Here is a 19,781-nt window from a genome sequence, read left to right as displayed (position 1 = left end):
ATTGGTTTGTAAACTTCGAGCTGGTAAGAGAATTGATTTTTGTTGTTCGTTTCCCTTTTTCACATCCTCCATTGCTATAATTGTAAAAAAAGCTTGCAGCTAATTGATTTCCCACTTCATCTTTGCCTTTCTACCAAGCCCACATTCTTATCTTCAACCCAGCCCTTGTTGCTACTTGTTTCTCTGTCTCCTCTATTTCACCCTGAGATGGTTTTTCTGAAATATGATTCATTATTCTGAAATATGAGCATTAATCACAACAGAGAAAACACTATACAGGTAGAAGTAGGAAAATCTGGACTTCTATAATGTAATGTCTAATATTGATATATACAAACAGATTTCTATGTAGAAAGGATATTATCAAACAAAAGAGACAAAGACAAGGTCTCTGACTTCCTGAGAGGAGGGCATGGACAGGAGCTATGATTATTAAGACCTAGTAGGAGGGAGATATAGCTCTCAGTCACCAAACTAGATTAGGTCCTCAAGGAAATCTGTACAATTAAGTCTATAAAAGCTGGCCCAGCTGGTTAATTAGCACAGCAGATTATGGTTTATAGTTTGATTTTTATATTCTAAGCTACAACCTAATAAGTCAAGCCAATTACATTACCTAGGACTTGATGACTTCTTCTTTCTCATATGAGCTCACTACCAATCGCTAAACTTGCATTTATATACAGCTAGGACCATTTTCGTTATACATGTGGTTCCTCGAACTTCTGTGTTAAAAAGCATCAGCAGACAAGGAAATGCTTCCAGAACGGCTCACCCACAGAATGCTATGCTCAGAACTCAACTAGTGCCAGCCAAAGGAAATGATTCATTTATTCAGGTTGTAATTACAGCTATGAAACAGTTGGTTACGGGTTCTTTCTCCTGGCCTGAGCTACTTTCTAACACCTGCTAGTATGAGTAGAGAAAGGCACTGACTTATTCTTTTAAGTATCCTCTGTTAGACAGGAAAAAAGTCATGTTTCAGAGGGCTTAGGGTGTCTAATCAGAATAAACAAGAGATCAAATGTTGGGGACCAAGATGACCAATACAAGAACCTGAATAGGACCATATACTTAAGATCTTGTGACATATTTTGATTAAGACCAAAAAACCCATGTCATGCATGCCATTCTAGAATAGGCGCTATAGCCCACCAGTTCCAAGTTGATGATGTTCTCTAATTGCTTTGGCTCTCCAATTCCATTTGATTATAGAATCTGTTTTAGTGTTTCACTTTATATAATTCATATTCTCTCGTTCTCTCACACACACACACTGAATATGTTCTTTATTTTTCCATTTTCTTATATTTTCCTATGTTGCTTCATTAGCTCAAAATGTCTCTTTATTTTACCCTGCCAGCTCCTCGTGTCAGAATCTTATTCATCCTTATTTCTAACCCAAACAAGCTTTTTTCATGAACATTTCTCTGCTAGTTTCCAACTGGATGTTAATGCAAGATGAGTCAGTATAGTGTAGTTGTCATGAAAGCTTGTTGGATCCATTCTGCAAAAATTCATCTCTCAGTTTGGCACTTCTTACTTGCAGGATGTTGGGCAAGTTGCTTAACCTCTTTTGCCAGTTTCCTTATCAATAAAATCAGGACAATATATAGTATCTTCTATAAGAATAAAATTAGAGAGTACTTGTAAATTTTCTAAAATGGTGACTGGTAGGAAGTGCCCAAAAGCTATTTTTATTAGCTTCTGCAGCACAAAACTCTCTCTATCCGACGCATTATTTGTGGAGAAAATATTTGAAGCCTGAGATTACATAAAGAAAACTTTTACATAAAAAGTTTACATAAAAATCACTTTTCTGATAAGCTCCACCAAATAGAATTAATAAAGAGATCCAACATTCCATTCAAGACCTGCCGGTCTCAATATAAATATTCATCCTCATGTTCCTGACACAAAGTGATAATTTGATACACTCTGGCTGATTTAGAATAGGTACAAGTTTGTTTTTGATTTTGTTTTTTTAAACTGTTTTGTCACTCTGTGTTAATCCTGTTAGGTAATATCTCATTGCCACAAAGCTTTCCCTCATATTTCCAGGGTATAACCTCTAAGAAGATATTTAATATATACACTCCTGACATCATTCACATGGTAGCATGTACAATAATAGGACTTAATATTTAGATAACATTTTAGGACAGTTAGCGACAATTACCAGTGTTATACAAATGGAAGAATCTTACTGCTGCTTAAGGAGATATGTGATGAGAATGATTCAAAATGAAATTAAAGGATTGGATCTTGAACTGAATGAATTATTTTGAGGATACTAAGTAAGGACCAGAATTTTGATACTTCCCTCCAGATTGTTTCATGAGAAAAGCATAATTGAGAATTTTGTTCTTTGAAGGCTTAAATTATGACAGTGAATTACCTCATCTTTAAAGATCAGTAAACCACTTCAAGCTTTAGAACTAGATTCCCCTTTCAAGCCATGAATATAATAAGATGACACAGCAAATTACCTAAGGAAGAAGATAACACTAAGAAAAGGAAAGTCATACCAATTGAATGCCAATACCATTAGCATTTGTTAGAGATAAAAGGAGGCACTATAGTAACTTTGAAGATGCATTCAGTAAGTAAATTCGTATACATTCTGACCTTCCAAGTGTTCTACTCTGGGGAATAAATGAGTTAAAGTAAAAGTATAAAGGGCAGAGATTTGGCAGCGTATGTTATTATTTATACATTCTGGAAAAGATATTTACTACCAAGTTCTGAAAATACTTGCTCAATTTCTAGATGTCATGCCTGGGCTTTTTTCTGAAAATTGCATGGGTTTTTTTTTGTTTTTTTTTTTTTGCTACTGTAACAGTTTGGGAATAAAAGCTCCCATGCTATTCTTTTTATTTGGCTGCACCCTGTGGCATGTGGGATCTTAGTTCCCAGACCAGGGATCGAACCCGCGCCCCCTGCAGTGGAAGCATGGAGTCTTAACCACTGGACTGCCAGGGAAGTCCCTCACATGCTATTTTCGTTGTTAGGGTCAGTACAGAGATACAGGCGAGACTTTCCAATACCTAATAATAATTTTTTCCTTATGATAAAATTGAGCAATTAACCAATTGAAAACTAGACAGCTTGATTATGTCTTTAAAGTATTAATATTACTCTTTCTAGTGGGGTCAAACGAATAGAACTGAACTATTTCATCTTCCTGACTCCTTGAAGTGGATGACCATGACCATTCTTCACCTCCAGGACTATCTACCAGGCAGAGTAGCTGGGACAGCAATACTGGGTCTGTGAAAGAGGCTTTGTCCTTTTTTGCATGCACTACATTATCAGTAAGAACAGAAGGAGATTTGTGTAGGCAGGTGGGGATACAGATATATACTCTAAAATTACATCATATTTTGTAGCCACTAAATCCACCTTATGGACTCACCTTGAAACTTAAATATTATCCTTATACTCACTCTCTTCCCAGTCGATTTCTGTCAATTCTACCCACTAAGTAGGCCATGAATCCATCCTTCCTTTCCATTCCCTCTGCCACTGTAGCAATCTTAATTTAATTCTGTCTAGGTAAAGGAGATGAAAGCTTTTGGAGGATGGGTGGTTATGTCGGCATTTGTAAATGAGGACACAAACCATCACTCATAGGCATGAATTATGTAACATTCAATGCCTTTGACAGAGGAAAGTCATTAAATTTTAAGAGCCCATTTTTAGAAATTTTAGATGCAGTTACTCTGCTGAACTGTCTTAATAGGTTAACCCACAGAGTCCTGAGGGTTTACAAACTGGGACTCCAGACCACAGGGGTATGGGGGAGAAAGGGGGAAAGATTCACACTTAATCACATGCAACAAGAGTTTTACAGAAGATATAACTTTGAGGTAAGTATTAGGAAAAGCCTTTAAAAAATAGACATCGAAGAGCAGTATTACTCTGCATTTGAGGGGTCTGTTTTGTAGATGGGAGAACCTGGATTTTCCTCCTACTTTCAGGACTGCAGAACAGCCATGCACATGGCTATAAGGGGGCACCCCTGACACACTGCAGCATCCCAAGGGCCTCCCAGCAGTTGGTATCTCCACAGCAGGACATGGCCCAGGTTCAAGAATATCTCACTGGGGCTTCCCTGGTGGCGCAGTGGTTGAGAGTCGGCCTGCCGATGCAGGGGACATGGGTTCGTGCCCCGGTCCGGGAGGATCCCACATGCCGCGGAGCGGCTGGGCCCGTGAGCCATGGCCACTGAGCTTGCGCGTCCGGAGCCTGTGCTCCACAACGGGAGAGGCCACAACAGTGAGAGGCCCACGTACCGCAAAAAAAAAAAAAAAAGAATATCTCACCAAGTCATAGCTGTTCTCAGCCTTTGGTACATCAGAATCTCCAAAATAAAAATTCAGATGCCTGGTCCACCCTAGAAGATTCTGAATCACACCTCTGATTGCTGAACACCAATGGGTTCAACCTTGGTGCCAGCTATGACTGATGCAGATGAAGTAAATAATAAGTACAACCTCTAATTGGGTACCAGTTTTGTGTTAAGTACTTTACTCAGTGTTATATATACAGTCTCATTTAATAATTTAATTTAATTTAGTCTAATTTAATCTTCAAAATAATGTGAAATAGGTGTTTTAGTGCCATTTTAACCACAAGGAATCTGAAGCTCAAAGAGCAACTTGTGGGACTTCCCTGGTGGCACAGTGGTTAAGAATCTGCCTGCCAATGCAGGAGACACGGGTTCGAGCCCTAGTCAGGGAAGATCCCACATGCCACGGAGCCGCTAAGCCCGTGTGCCACAACTACTGAAGCCCGTGCACCTAGAGCCCGTGCTCCGCAACAAGAGAAGCCACCGCAATGAGAAGCCCACGCACTGCAACGAAGAGTTGGCCCCGCTCACCACAACTAGAGAAAGCCCGCACACAGCAACGAAGACCCAACGCAGCCAAAAATTAATTATTAACTTAAAAAAAAAGAGCAACTTGTGACAGAGCCAGAATTCAAACCTGGCTCCACTTTATGCCAAATCCAAACCCTTTACCTACCACTACACCATACATCCTCTTCGACTCTGTCATAGTTGTAACCCACATGTAGAAACTTACTCTATCAGCTTGAATCACTGCCTGGGGAGTTAGGGAGAGGGTGGATAAGCGTACCTTACTTCCTTTGACTTCTTATTGGTAGACGGATGTTTCCCTTTCTAAGAACTCTTCAAGATATGACCTAGCATTAAGTTAAATGAGCTGATGGCAACATAACAGATCTTTTTATCCACAGGTTGCTAATAGAAACTTATTTTAGAAAATACCAAGATTTTAAATGGTTTCCACAACCTTCCCAGTGGTTGGTAAGTAAACAGGTTTCTTAGATAGTCATGTGCCCTGACACCTGTTTAGGGATTCTGATTTCTCCATCTAAGTCTTCTAGACCTGTTTCTAGGCACTCCAAGTCCCAAATCAGAGGTTTATAAGGTTTTCCTACATATTTCCTCTTTTGTCCTGATGCTAGCAGCTCACTTTTAGTTGACTTGACTGATCAGGGCACACCAGTACTACCTTCTGGGTTTTGTTTTGTTTTTTGCCATTTATTCCCATTAAGGTGAAAAACGAGATTCATCACTACTGAGATCAAAAAGTAAAATCCCTTCAGCAGAACTCTGTTAAAAATCTGAGAGTTACTTCTTTGGTGGGCCCTTTTTTTAACTACTCAAAAACTCCACATTTTTTGGGTATATGTTACATCAGAATCTATGTGCCAATTTTTAAATGAAAATTCTAATAAAAACAGAGAAAAAGCACCATACTGTAATAATCAACATTAAAATTAATCATTAGTAATAAGTAGGGAAGTACCATCAAATTTACAAATCAGCAACTAGTGTCCCAGATAATAACCACTGGCCTATCTCTTTTCTCTTACCATAGGATTCTGACACAGAAGCAGCTTGACTCTCTAGTGTGCTCATCCCTCAGGTCCGACTATCTCTGCACTCTACCCTCGTGCAGACCTGACTACCAACATAGCACAAGTCTAGTTGGAGCCAAAGACTGATGAGCACAAAATCTGACCAAGTTCTCAGTGCCAGGAATTCACACAGACAGAGAAAGGTATAGTTGAAAATGGAAAACCATTTGTAAAGTTCTGGCCAATTTCTCTCTAAATTATTGCCTGAGAGTAATTTAATAAAGAAGACGTTTGCATTATAACTTGCATGACAAGGAGGATTGTTGCTTATTTTGTAACCTGAAATAACGATCAAGTGGTTTCTTTAAGGCACCTGTCTATAATATAATGATAGATAGATAGATAGATGGAAAAATAGAGAGATTCCATGTCTTTCTGTCACAAATAACTGGCATGTCATATCACTAGTCTTCCCTTGGTTAGAAACATAGACTAGGAAAGGAGAAAGTGTGGGAATGCCCCATTAAGCAAGAAAGAAAAGGAAATTCTATTTTCTGAGTATGAAATGAAAATAAAGTGAGGATTGTGTAATCCTCTTGGTAAATGAGAACCAGCTGGACTACCTAATGCCTTTCCTGATATAACCACGGAGAATGGTCACTCACCAAATTTTAAAGCATTGTAATTATCTGGATTAATTTGTCTGAGAACACATTTTGCTGCCTAGTTGGTTATAAAGAATTCAGAGACAGTCATTCCTAATACACCAGCTTTTTGTCATATAAATTGGTGCTTCTATTATATTTGAAATTTTAGTTAATTGACCAAGTGTAAGTGGAAGGAATCAGGATGTTATATAAGAATTAAAACAAAACATGAATCACAAAGAAATACACTGACAGTGTAACAAGGCCTCTTCCCTAAAAGCCAGTTCCTCATTTAAGAAAATGGTAAGAAAAAATTTTCTTCTTGGTGGAGTATAAAAGCCTACAGTGAGTTTATTTGACATGGTGAAGAACCACACACTGTAACCTAAACTTAAAAAATAGAAAGCCCACACTTTTTTTTCCTCAATAATATCTAGCTTTAAGAAAACAAAATTTTGAGCCAGCAACGTTGGTTTTAACACCATACAGGGTAACGCTTCATAACGCTAATACATCACCTACACAGAATGAAGACTTTGCAGGTCAGTTTAACAATTACTGTTCTTTTCTTCAAAATGATGCCAAAGTTTCCATTGGACTTCAGATGTTCAACTTATTTACTTTCAGGTGCCAGAAACTTCTGTTATGTTTTAAGGTTTCTATTTATATTCCAAGTCTCATTACTTACAATAGTTATGTTCTATGAACTTGCCACAAACTCTGAATTAGTGAACACTGAACCATGGCTGCTCAGAGACATACAGGGTTAGGTTCCTGTGAGCCTCTGGTCACATCATGTTTGCCAACATCTCATCTTTAAACAGAAACACACATAAAACAGGGTCATGATTAATACATAATCCTATGTGTTTCTGTGTAACCAGCCCTCATTTAATATATATTGTTGATTTGTTAACATTGAACTCACTATAACCCATGCCCAAAAGAAGTTTACCTAACACGTGTATTTTCTCCGTAAGGCACGTCACAGCTTTCTTGTATTTAGGAGCATTAGAACGCACTTCAGCACTATGCACTGTTTCAGAGAAATCACGAAGAAAAAAAACAAAAATGCTAAGTGTGGCACTACATAGACCACAAAAAGGACACTTGCTTACAGTATAAGGCAGAGCATTGCCTTGTTTAACCTCTGCTGGGAACATGCACACTGGGGACTCAAATTTTTTGCTGCTCTGCATACGTCTGCAAACGACTGCAAAAGTATTGAGAATTGAGTATTGATTTGGAAGTTACAAATAAATTTTAGTGAATAGGTGAATTTGCAAATACAGTATCTGTGAATAATGACTGAAATGTACAGACCATTTCAATGGAAACTAAGAGAAAACAAATTAAAATACAGAATTGAGAGAATGGTACAAATTTTAACTAGTTCAGTTGGACTGGCACTTCTGCTACACTCAAGGATCATTAACATGTGTTTTAAGAATTGATAAAAGATAGAATTGATTCCATTATATAAAATGATAAGAAAGCTATTCTATATAAATGAAATGCTTGATTTATCATCTGCTTGTTTCAGTAAGTACAGGTTTACACTTAAAGAATTCAGAGGCCCATTTATTTCACAGCCCATTTGCCTTACTCTACTGTGATAGACATTCAGTCTTTGCCACTGTTTGGTTCTCCTCTATCCCTAGACACATGGAAGGATTACATTTCCCAGAGATACTGAGCCCTGGCCACATGAGTTTCTTTAGCTCATGGAATATGAGTAAAGGTATCAACTATCTTTTCCAGGTGAAAATATTTGATAGTGCTTAACCAAGCCACTGTTCCTTTGGCCACTGTGACCCACAACTTTCCCAACAGTGAAGTCTCCATCAGTTTCAGTCACAAAGAGAGGATGATATGAAATAGAACTTTCCACTGTACCCTCATTATTGACATGCAATAGACATACAGTGTGAGTAAGAAATAAACCTTTGTTGTTTGAAGCTGTTGTTTTGAAGAAGTTTGGGAGTTGTTTAAATTGCAGTATAAACTAGTATAAGCTAGTTTATCATAACTGATACAAACACCTAAAATAAGATTCTCTTTGGTCCTGCTGGAAATAGTGACAATATTCATTGAATAATAATTTTGAGGAAATTTCAGTTGTGCATGTTTGTCTTTAAAATGGGTCATATGCTCAATTACTAAAATTAACATTTGCAATTTATTAAATACTTATGTCCCGGTCGTTGTTCTAAACACTTTGCAAATATTATCTCACTTAATATTAACAATGATGCAATGAACATTTCAATTTTACACATGAGCAAACTAAGAGATCATTTAACTGAGACGTCCCGGTCCATACGCATGGTTAAGTGGTAAGTCTGGGATAAGAACTTGCAGCTGTCTGAGGTCAAAGCCTTGCCTTTAAGCACCAAGAAGCTTCCTGAGTGTTTTATTTTTTAGCACAATGCATCTCCATAAATAAGGAGACTTGATTCCAAAAATAAATAATTAAGTACAGGTTGTTGCCTGGGTCTGAAGCTTCTAAATCATCTCATAGCTTGGATCCACAGCAAGAGCTCTGACCCTGGGCTTCAGCACAATGTGATGGAGCAAAAATTAACATTTCTATATCTATGCATGTTCTGTTTAGATGAATTTAACTGAATTTTCTCAACTGGTTTTGCAAGATAATTAAGCCCCCAAATCTTAGAATAACTAACCATTGTATGTAATAAATTAAGTTCTCTGCATGTTAAAATAGCATTAGTTATGTAACATCCTTGTGAGAATTAAGAAAATAGTCACTCAAATAACTTTGTATGGTTCCAATGAGGAAACCTAGTTGACAAAGGCTGCTAGCAGTTTCATTTGAACTGGATTTAGCCACCCAATTTTATCTCATCACCCCACAAATATTTCCAGCTTTGCTTCCAGATATGACTTACCGAATACATATACCACGTTCTAAGGTACTGAGTGTGATACATTGATGTTTTATATGTACATAAATATATGTATACTGTATATTTACATATGAATATTAATATATAATGAATTAATATAATTCATTTACATATGAATATTAATATAAACATAGGTATATTATATATGCATATGTGTGTATGCATGTGTCTTTGCATAATCACACATACATACATAAATATACATGAAACTTTACCTATATAACAATCTCATTTAATCCTAATATCAACCTTAAATAGATCTGTGTTACACACTTTTTTCACATGAAGAAACAGTAACTTAGTACCCTCTCTGACCCCTCTTCAGGTTCTTCTGACTCTCAGGATAGAAACATACTCAAACCCTCTTACATTTATCCTCATCCTACAACTCTCAACTTTAAGTTTGGTTAGTCTTCCACATCAGCTTTTGAAAACAGTAATCCATGTTTATCACCTCCAGTTAGGGAATGGCAAAATCAGGAATCATACCTCATGCACATTCACAGATTTATATTTCTACATTTTTTTCTGGGTGCAGGTGTATAGGATGTGGGTCTGTGGGCATGAGACAGAGCTCAGACTAACACAGTAGGGTTTCTGCTACAAGAGTTTGCTATACAACTCTGTGAAGCCAGTGGTCACAAACTCACCCCTCATTCACCTGACTGCTGTTACAAAATCATTTTTCCTTCCTTTCAACATCATCTCTCTCTCCTCATTTCTCACATTTCACAAAGGTAAATCCCAGACTCAGCCATCAGACAGATGTGTCAGCTCAGAGCATTTCCCACCACCCATTTTCTTCTTGGAGGAAAGAGGGGAGAGAAAAACATGCTGAGTAGTATGGTAGTTCTATTTTTAGTTTTTTAAGGAAGCTTCATATGTTTTCCATAGAGGCTGTACTAATTTGCATTCCCAACGACAGTGTACTAGGGTTCCCTTTTCTCCACATCCTCTCCAGCATTTATTTGTAGAAATATTTTTAAATTTTGTTTTATTGTATTTATTAATGATACAAAGAATGCTTCTGTTCTAATTAAAACTTCCAGATAGTGATATTTTAACATGAGAGCAATGTGACTGAATATGCTCTCTTAGGTTGGAACACAGTGATTGTTCATATGTGTATACATACATATATATATATATACATATATATATACATTTTCAGATTCCTTTCCATTTTACGTTATTATTTGTAGACTTTTTGGTGATAGCCATTCTGACCGGTGTGAGGTGATACCTCATCGTGCTTTAGATTTGCATTTCTCTGATAATTAGTGATGTTGAGCATCTTTTCATGTGCCTATTGGCCATCTTGTATGTCTTCTTTGGGAAAATGTCTATTTAGGTCTTCTGCCCATTTTTTGATTGGGTTGTTTGTTTTTTTGACATTGAATTGTATGAGCTGTTTATATATTTTAGATATTAACCCCTTGTTGGTCATACTGTTTGCAAATATTTTCTCCATTCCATAGGCTGTCTTCTGAAGAAGAAGAAATATCAATACAGAGGTCATCTGCTACCCCTTTCTTACTTGCCGTGGATAAAAAATTACAGTGAGGTTTTTTTTAAACAAGTAGATCTCATATACATAAGTTCTAGTCTTGGTCCTTTCATAACTACAGAGCAGTCCTGAATCAAATTCATTGTGTCCCCTAAGGTCCTCTTTCCTCACTTGTCTCTAAGGCCCTTGACACTTGTTTAGTGTTGGCATTGCCAAGGCAACAAACTATGCATGAACTCCACCCAGCTACCACCCTCACAGGACACAAAGTTGCTAGTCTCCTGCCTGTACACAGGACTCTGACTTCTCTGTTGCTGTAGAAGTATGCAACCTGGAAAGACAAGGGAATTGACACCCATGGGGCAAACTTTTCATCAGTGGGAGGTCGGAACCAGTGGAAAAATTTTCTCTTCTCCTACCCCTGGGCAGACTGCTTTGAGAAACACTCATCCATACGTTCACTCAAAATAGGGTCCTGTAAAGTCAAGTAATCAGTTTAACTTGGTACCAATAGGTGGCTCCCTGGGTAACACATTCCCTCCTTCACCCTTTTCCCACATCCCGCCTCCCCGGGATTGCACTCCCCAATAAATTAGTATCACATAAACATTTGCTTCAGGCTCTGCTTTCCAGGGAAGTTAGAGAGACACTTAGGCACTCTACAAATCAGATTCTTATGTTCAACAAGAGAACACCATTGAACTATGTGCTCTTAGTTTCCTTTTCCTTCTAAGGTTCAATGATTCTTTTGGAAAAAAGACTTGCAATTCTACCCTTGGTTATGGTATGCCCAGCAGGCATTGAAAAACCACTGAAAGGGAAAACAAAGGAAAAGGAAAAGTCACCTTTAGGGCTGGGGGAAATGATTGCATAATGAAGTAGTGCAAATTGGAAAATGTTTGTAACCAATTAATTTCTTCAATTACTTGTAATTCTCAAACATAATCCCTCTAATATCAACTATTTTGATAGGCCAACGACAGGATTGTTTTGATTTGTGAGTACTGGTTATGGCAAAGGAGTTTTTCATTACTAGGTTTATTTTTTAAAGAAGCACCTGCATTTTAAGACTACCCTATCAAGCAACTGCATAGCACAGGGAGATCAGTGTGCTTTGCGACCAGCTCGAGGGGTGGGATAAGGAGGGTGGGAGGAAGCTGCAAGAGGGAGGAGATATGGGGATATATGTATATGTATAGCTGATTCACTTTGTTATAAAGCAGAAACTAACACACCATTGTAAAGCAATTATACTCCAATAAAGATGTTTTAAAAATAAATAAATAAAACCATAAAAAAAATACTACCCCATCTATGTCTCCAATCTTCCTTATCCTTTTTTTTTTTTTTTTTCTGCGTTACGCAGGCCTCTCATTGTTGTGGCCTCTCCCCCTCCCCCATTGCAGAACACAGGCTCCGGACGCGCAGGCTCAGCGGCCATGGCTCACGGGCCCAGCCGCTCCGGGCATGTGGGATCTTCCCAGACCGGGGCACGAACCCGTGTCCCCTGCATCGGCAGGCGGACTTTCAACCTCTGAGCCACCAGGGAAGCCCCTTCCTTATCTTTTAACATCAAATTGTGGCTCTCTGTCAGCAGTATGTGGGAAAAATCACAACCAGGCATATTACATTGCAAATTTCTCTCTTAAATTAGACATGACTTTAACTGGTTTATCATCTTGACAGTGAAGTGAATAATTTCATTAGTAATTTGATTAGCAATCTCTACATTCTCAGCCAGCATAACCACTTGGGGTTACTCGTCATAAACTATTACCAAATCTTCATCCACATCTACTGGATCACATATTGGTGGTTGGGGCTGGAAAACACACACTGAACAATATCTGTAAGTAGATACTTTTCATAGAGCTCAGGACACGCCACCCCAAAATATGGCACCTTGGCACTTTGACTATTTTAAGCTGAAGGGGTCTGAGAAAATGGCAGGTGCAGGAAGGACTCAACCCTTCCTTGAAGCAGTTCATAAGCGCCACATGCGAAAGATTCCCTCCCTATACCCAGAAGAAAGAACATTCTTGTCTCCAAGGCAGCGGGACACAAAGAAGAATCTGAATGAACAGACCCTGCTAAGTTTCCTCCAGTTTACTACACTTACCTCATACTCTTTGCCTTATCGTATTTCTTACAACTGTCTACTGTTCATCAAGCCTAGCATAAAAACACTTAATTTTAACCATTTCTTCAGTCTCCATTTACTTATGAAGGCTCCTATGTCTCAAAAAACTTATGTGAAATAAATTTGTATGCTTAATCTGCCTTTGTCAACTTAATTTTCAAACCCAGCCAGGGACCCTAATAGAACCAAGTAAAACACTTTACCTTCCCTACACTCTTACACTTTAAAGTTTGAGGGCCACTGGTTTATTGAAACCTTCCTTCCAGCACACAGGTTTCTATAATCTTAAAACACACTGAAGTTAAAAGCTTAGTTCTTCTTATCAAAGAACCATCTCCATGAGTTGGTTTTTGAGTATGGTATGAAGAGGTGCTCGTTAGGTTGACAACAAATACAGTGGATCTTCAAAAGGCTTGGAACCTTGCACAAAAGAAACTAAGTACAGGGCATTTTTGGATTCACTTCAGAGGATTTTTTCCCTAAACCAAAAGCAAACCAGAATGTATTTTATTGTGAAATAGATGTACTGTACTGGAAGAATTAGTGTTTTTCAGAGAAAACAAGTCTTCTGTTAGTCATATTCATTTATTAACTGTTTCCTTAAGATTTTTCTTTCAAAACAAACTTTTACTGTCCAGTCACATGTTTTCAATATTAGATTTAATTAAATCACAAAGATTTCTAATCATATAAAGAGTGAAACACAAACACACATGCACACACATATAAAATGAGATAGAAGAAAATTTCAAAGGTCATTTTTTTCCCTGATTAAAATTCATAACAAAATTACAACAGCTATGTTTTTCATCAAGGAAGTATTTAAGCAGCTAATTTTTATATAAATATATTCCATGCTAGTTCAATAAATTAGAAAAAGAAGCATAATCTTGTTAAGCTGCAATTCAGAGGGAACTGTGGGTGGATAGCTACTAACATGTGAAAGCAGTGAACGAATGCACTGAATAAATAAACCCTATAAATTACTCACAGCTAAACAACAGAATTTAGATGATTTTGGTGAGTTTTGCATATCTCAATGGCAGTTGAGTTCCACAGCAGCTTGAGAATAAGGGCCAAGGTCAGGAACCTGTGACAAGGCCCTGCCCTTATGCCAAAACTTGGTATTCTGATAAGCTTGTTAGTGTCTCCTTCAGAAACACCATGCAAATGACTGCAGTTCCTAGGGAGCAACCAAAGACAGATACGGTGGTAGTTGATTTTTTTTCCCTCCTTAATTTTTTCTTATGCTGTTTCTTCTCCTCAAAACCAACTCAAATTTTTATGAGTTATATTTTATTTCCACCAACCACTTAAAAAAGAAATCCTTAAAACTACAAATTGCCACTCTTTCAGTTTGGGTTTTGCCATCAGCATTAAGGACAAAGGGAGCGTACGTCTCTCATTTCTCATCTGGAAGGCTTGTCTTGAGAATCTGGCCTAACAAAGGTACTTAGATAATTTCATCTTTCACATGTAACATCAAGACCTTATTGAGTTTAGTTAGTCTAAATGAATAAAATTACAATGGAGGAGAGGAACCAGTAAAAGGAAACATCTTTAGAAATATTCTAGGCTTCACCCCTTTTCATGCTCAATACTTTAGTGATTGCTTGTCACTATAAAGTAGGAAGAATATGTCTTATTCTTATGTCAATATTCCAATATCAATTTCCATTTAATAATGCTAAAGAAAAAACTACTCTACAGTAGAGCTATTTTTTAAAAAATAGTTTTATTTTGAATTCTCTGAATGTTTATTTATAAGATGCGTGAGAGGAAAAAAGGATTAAAAAGGGGGAAAGTTTCTCACTTTTGGAAGATAACCTGACTGTGTTAACTGCTGACTGTCATAGAGTATTTTTAGTAAGTAATCTTGATATCATAGGCAAAAGTTCTTAGTCAAACTGTGAGAAATGGAAAGATAATTACAGATTTTTCAGCAAAGGGTGTTTGGAAATTAGAGCATAGCTGTTTCATAGATGCTGTCCTTAGGTGATCATAGTAGTTTGGAATTTCTTTAAGATAAACCTGCCAGTAAAGGCAGATTTTGCTTTGTTTTGTCTTTTGTTTCCTTTATCAGCTTGGAAAAAAGATTAACACAATCAACATGTGTAGTAGCTGAAACGTTATAATAGCACTTAGAATGACTATAGATTCCATAAAATTCTGATGCTTTCTATGGGGTTTATGAAAAGGGAGAGTAGCCTTAAACAGCAATATAAGTAAACAAGATTCTGATTATTCTAAGAATGTTTTATAGTCATATATCTTATCAGATGCTTGACTGAGTTTAATACAAAAAGGTAAAAGGAATCCAAATACATCTAGTATGTCTTATTCTAAATACTGCTAATTTGATTTTCCTGGTTGATCATTTCTTAAAGGAAAAAAATCTAATTTATATGTAAACTGAAGTGAAAAAAATATTTTTATGACAAAGTACAACTGCCTGTATTCTATAGTTGTCCTTTATTCTGACATTCCTGTCTGAAGCTATATTAGAAATGGCTATTTTGGAGAGTTCAACAGCCCTCCTACAATTTGCTACAAAAATAACTCATTTATTAAAAAAAAAAAAAACTGATTCAGCACCTACTCTGTGCCAGGACAGTGCCAGGCATTGAGGGTAACAATGTGAATAAGGCAGACACAATCCCTGATTTCAGGGAGCTTACAGTTACTGGGAAAGGTAGGGATCAATTAAATAAACACATTTTTAGGACAATATTTCCAGAATGCATGACCACAGTCCATGCCTGCCACCAGAGTTAGCACTGAAATCACAACTGAGTGGTCCCTCTGGAGCCACAGAACTATCAAGTACCCTTCAAGGTGGGAAACAAAACATGGAAACCTTCTAACTTTGAGTATGTATGATGTCTGCTTATTCCCACATGTAGATGAACACTTCTTGATGAAAGCTGCCAAGCAGAACTGAGAATCTTTAGTTATAAAAACCATTATTCAGCCAAGTCCCGTGAGGAAAGTGTAGACACAATATTTTCTTCCTCATCTGAGAAATCTGAGGGGGATTGTTAAAACTATTCCCAAGATACTTAGTACAATTTCTCTTCTGGAGAGTGAGAGCAATAGGTTCAAGTGACAGCAATGAGGCACCTTAAGCCATGGTAAATGTGAGATTGAAGAAAAGTGAGAAAAAGAGCTGCAATTGTCTCTTTCCACTCCAGCTTGCTACCTACAGAAAAGCAGAAGAAAATAGGACACTTGAGGGCAATTTTATCTGATGAGTCACATAACAGTAGAATTTAAGGAGTAAAAGATTAACCATATATAACCAAAAGAACTGGAATCAGAATCTCAGAGATATCTGCACGCCCATGTTCGTGATAGCACTATTCACAATAGTCAAGATATGGAAACAACATAAATGTTCATCAAGAGATGACTTAATAAAGAAAATATGGTGTATACATACAATGGAATATTATTCAGCCTTAAAAAAGAAGGAAATCCTGGGTTTCCCTGGTGGCGGCGCAGTGGTTGAGAGTCCGCCTGCCGACGCAGGGGACATGGGTTTGTGCCCCGGTCCGGGAAGATCCCACGTGCCGCGGAGCGGCTAGGCCCATGAGCCATGGCCGCTGAGCCTGCGCGTCCGGAGCCCGTGCTCCGCAACGGGAGAGGCCACAACAGTGAGGGGCCCGCGTACCACAAAATAATAAAAATTTTAAAAAATAAGGAAATCCTGCCATCTGTGGCACCATGGATAGACCTGGAGGACATTATGATAAGTTAAATAAGCTAGTCATAGAAGGACAAATACTGCCTGATTCCACTTATATGAGGTATCTAGAATAGTCAAACTCATAGAAACTGAGAGTCGAATGGTGATTGCCAGAGCTGGGGAGGGGAAATGGGGAGTTGCTATATGTATACAGCTATATAACTACATACTATGGGTATATAGTTTTAGCTATGCAAGATGAATAAGTTCTACAGATTTGCTGTACATCATTGTACCTACAGTTAACAATACTGTATTACACACTGAAAATTTTGTCAGAAGCGTAGATCTTAGGTTAAGCATAACAAGAAAGAAAAAATAAATGGGATGAATGGATAAAAGGACAAATGAATAAAAGAAAACACTTGGGAAAAAAAAAAGATTCACCTGAATCACTAGTCTTACCTCACTTCTTCCACTCCCTCTACTAGAAAGTAGGACTGAAACCTAGCAGATAGCTGAGTTTCTTTATCTTTTCTTTGTGAAAGCAAATTTTTATTCCCATTGAACTACTTCCTCATTCTTTTATAACATTTCATCCTTTTCTCTGGCAGTCAAGCCATACAGCTACAAAAAATGCCTGGGTTTCAGTATCTCACCTGAGCATTTAACTTGTCCTGGTAGGTCTAGCAAAGATAAGTGAGAGTGAGTAGTGTAGGACACACAATCCATATCTCTACAAGGTATTCTAAATTTCTTTTTCCTGGATCAAGGTGGATAACCAGAAAGTTATAAGCCTATGTCTCACAAAGTTAGTTTAGAAATTCTTCAATTATGGTTTAATGTTATGTCCATTTTTTAATCAAATGTTGATATCAGAAATAACCACCCAAATGAAGAACATTTTGTGATTTCTACAAAATCACTGTTGAAAACATTGTCCACTGCATTTATTGGTGTTTTTAGTATAAGGTCACACACATGGACATACTGAGTAATATACTGTTGCCAAGAGAGGTACTAGTTGTGCTGTTCTTGGCTTTCCCTAAAGTCTCAGACAAGGTGCTAGAAGTGACCCAAACACACTGTCTACTATGTAGAACTATCCTTCCCTAGGCCTTGGCAGTTGAAAGATGAGAAAACATAACAGCGCAGAGTTTGGCCCATGCTCAGAGACTACTCTCGGCTGATCTGTTCTTCTTGAAGAATAAACGAACTATTCTTTGAGGTGTTCAGAAACATAGATGGCAGAGATCCTTCTTCAAAGTTCATCTAGTATTGCTAAGACAAATGAAAGTGTTTACTAAACAAAATAATTGGACCCATAGAGAGTATCCATTAAGCTACTTAGGACTTAATCCTCCAGAATAAAGAGTGAATGAGTAACAGCAACCCTTCCCTTATAAATAGCCTGGCTTCACATGCTTGCCTGGCTGTGGCCAGGATCCCTGCCAGTGCAGAGCAAGGGTCCTCAAAGGGGTGAGTGAGAACGCTGAAAGGGCAGTTGCACAGGTATTTACCCACAAACTGGTTTATTTTTCTGTATTTTAAAGAGATTCTCTTAAAAGGGACAAAAAGACGTTTCCTCAATATATGAAGAAGAAGGAAGAAGAGGAGAAGGAGGAAAAAAGGAATCTGTAGGTAAATTGAAAAGATATTAGAATTTAGAAGCTCTAAATCAGCTATAAAACAATGCACAATAGCCTCTCTAGTTACAAAGCTAAATAAAATTTTTAGAAACCTTAAATCCAAGAAATATAAATACCTGAGTAATACAACAATGGCACTATCAGAAAACAGAGGTGTCCAAATGACAAGATTCTGGGGAGTTTTTTACTCTTAAAATACAGATGTTAATATATCTTATTTATTACTCAATTTAGGATCATTTAGACCTTAAGAAAATGAATAATAGAGTATATAGAGTATATTAATTTAGGACTAGATTTGGCTGTGAGTGACATAAAACCCAAAATATCCATGGTCAACAAGATGGAAATTTACTTGCCTTATGAAAATTTAGGAAGTCCAGGGCTAGACTTAGAGTTCCAAAATCATAAGGAATTCCAGGATCCTTCTGTCCTGTTGTTTCTATCTTGTGGTTCAAGATGGTTGATCAAGTTCAGTCATATGTCCATATTCCACTTGATGAGAAAAAGAGAAAGCAGAGAAAGAAGGATGCCCTATCCCATTAAAGGACACTTCCTGTAAGTTGAACAGGTTTTTTTTCCGATTGGCCAGACTTTCGTCAAATGGTCCCACCACATTATAAGGGAGGCTAGCATCCATTTCTGGGTGGCCATGTGCCCAGCTAACACTAAGGGTGGGAAAGCTCTATTTCACAGGGAGAAGGGAAGAATAGATAAGGCACAACTCAGTCTTCACCACAACAGGAACTGCTTGTATCTTTAGAAAGCATCCTAGGTACATCAAAGCAAAATTTATCTACAAAGGATGTAAGCTTGGAAAAATGAAAATAAAAACATTTCCAAAAGATCACACTGGTAATAACTTAGCTCCTGTGTAAGACATTCTGGGACCATGGTAACTTACAGATAGTTGGGAAGAGAGGGGAAGCTGCAACTCAGCAGAATTCCGCTGCCCAGGTCTCACTGGGGAGCTCGTATGTGCAATTACCCCAGCAACGGAAGCTGGCCTGACAAGAAGAGCCAACAGAGTCTGCAGCAGTGTCTAAAGGGTAGGCAAGAGCATGCTGGATTCAGGTGAACACTGCAATGAGGAGATCCAATTTAGCAGCTGGAGCACAGTGGAAACTGGCAGAATGTAGTGGTGGAGACATTTTGGAGCCAAAATGGTAGTAGGAATCCACTTAAGGGACTAAGCTTGACAGACAAAATTCTTTCCCCAGGAAGGTGGGACAATGATTTGATAGGGCACAAATCAAAAATTTAATCCAGGGGAAGTGGGCACACCACAGAAAGTGCTGGTTAAATGCACTAATTCGCCATTAGTACCAAGGAAAAAG

This window comes from Neophocaena asiaeorientalis, unplaced genomic scaffold (genome assembly GCF_003031525.2).
Source record: "Neophocaena asiaeorientalis asiaeorientalis breed wild unplaced genomic scaffold, Neophocaena_asiaeorientalis_V1.1 scaffold573, whole genome shotgun sequence".
Classification (NCBI taxonomy): Eukaryota; Metazoa; Chordata; class Mammalia; order Artiodactyla; family Phocoenidae; genus Neophocaena; species Neophocaena asiaeorientalis.
The sequence above is the reverse complement of the archived record's forward strand: the minus strand, read 5'-3'. Positions refer to the sequence as shown.